The following is a 1,866-nucleotide window of genomic DNA, read 5'->3' on the forward strand; positions in this document are numbered from 1 at the left end:
GCTGCGCGCTCCCGTGGACGGCAATCACTTTCTTGCAGATAATCACTTTTTGGCACAACACCTGGAGCTAAGGGGCAAAACAATCGCATGAGTGCTGCTGAGAGAGAGAGAGAGAGAGAGAGAGAGAGAGAGAGAGAGAGAAAGAAAGACAGCAGAAAAAGAGAGAGAGCGAGTTTTGAGATGTGAAAGATTTGTGACGTTTGGCGTGTTTGGAGTGTGTAGTTAATGTGTTGTCTTGTGTAGTTAGCTAGTGGTGTTGTGGATAGTTTTGTGTTGTGTGTCAGAACAATGAGGCGACTGCTGTCTCCAGGTAGAAACAGGAGTGATACACCTGCTGCTGTCAGACCTGCAGGTATCAGGCTGTGATGTTCTCCTTTATAGTGGACAGAAATTATTTTTTTGGAGTGGCACAAATAATTTGTGTGGCATCTTATTGAAGAACAGCTGATTGTTATGTAAATAGTTTGAAATGTTTTTTTTTTTTTTTAAAAAGGTAAAAGGTAAACGGCTGCAAGTAACTTTGTTGTTTGCAAAACTTGTGCATAGGATTTTAAAATTGACAATTTATATTTGCATTTAAAGTTATGAAATATGATTCAATAATGTTTGTGGTTGTTGCAGTAAAAAATATAACTTTTTCTACTTGGATTTTATGTTTTTTGTCTGATTTTAGATCAATTGTGTTAATACAGTATGTCAAAATGAAAACATAACTGTAAATTCAGACACGTGAGGTTGTGCTGAAAGGAATGATACCAAACAAGACAAAGTAAATAGTTTTTAAAGGTGAAATGTAGAGGTCAAATCAGAAGTGGTTAAAATGGCCAGTTATACCCTGAACCCCAGAGGGTTAAACATTTAGTCAACATCAAGTCAAAGGAGCTTGCAAAGAAAAGCGTCTGGACTTCTTTAAGTTGCTTGAAGATGTTTCAGCTCTCATCCGAGAAGCTTCTTCAGTTCTAAGGTGAAATGGTGGGGAGTCCCAGATTTAAACCTAGTGGGAGTTTCCCCCCACAGAGGGACAAAAGGACCCCTGATGATCCTCTAATCGCCTGAGCCAAGGTGTGAAACTGGGTGTGGGTCCCAATCAGCCAGAGTTTCGGGTGAGTTCATTGTGAAACCTGGCCCCACCTTATCATGCGAATTCCTGAGGTCAGATGGCCCAGTATGTGAGTGGGCGTTAAGGCGTCTGGGGAGGGAACTCAAAACTGGATTATAGATGGCAGAGAGTTGGTGTCGTAAACCCCCGCCTCTGTTCAAAGATGGTCGCTCACAGTGGACATAGATGGCTTCTTTCATTCCTCTTTCAAACCATCTGTCCTCTCTGTCCAAAATGTGAACATTGGCATCCTCGAAAGAGTGACCTTTATCCTTAAGATGCAGATGGACTGCTGAGTCTTGTCCTGTGGAGGTGGCTCTTCTGTGTTGTGCCATGCGCTTGTGAAGTGGCTGTTTGGTCTCTCCAATGTAGAGGTCTGTGCATTCCTCGCTGCACTGTACAGCATACACCACATTGTTCACAATGAGCTCACCCGAAACCCTGGCTGATTGGGACCCACACCCAGTCTCACACCTTGGCTCAGGCGATTAGAGGATCATCAGGGGGTCCTTTGTCCCTCTGTGGGGGCAGACTCCCACTAGGTTTAAATCTGGGACTCCCCACCATTTCACCTTAGAACTGAAGAAGCTTCTCGGATGAGAGCTGAAACGTCTTCAAGCAACTTAAAGAAGTCCAGACGCTTTTCTTTGCAAGCTCCTTTGACTACGATGACCTGGGTGACTGAGAACCTTCACAGACATTTTTTTTAAAGTAACGCAATAGTTACTTTTCAAGTAATTAATTACTGTTAGAATCTTGTAACTCAG

Source organism: Diplotaxodon limnothrissa, linkage group LG10, assembly GCF_057381915.1.
Source record: "Diplotaxodon limnothrissa isolate DT_005_m linkage group LG10, D_limnothrissa_male_GT1.1, whole genome shotgun sequence".
Classification (NCBI taxonomy): Eukaryota; Metazoa; Chordata; class Actinopteri; order Cichliformes; family Cichlidae; genus Diplotaxodon; species Diplotaxodon limnothrissa.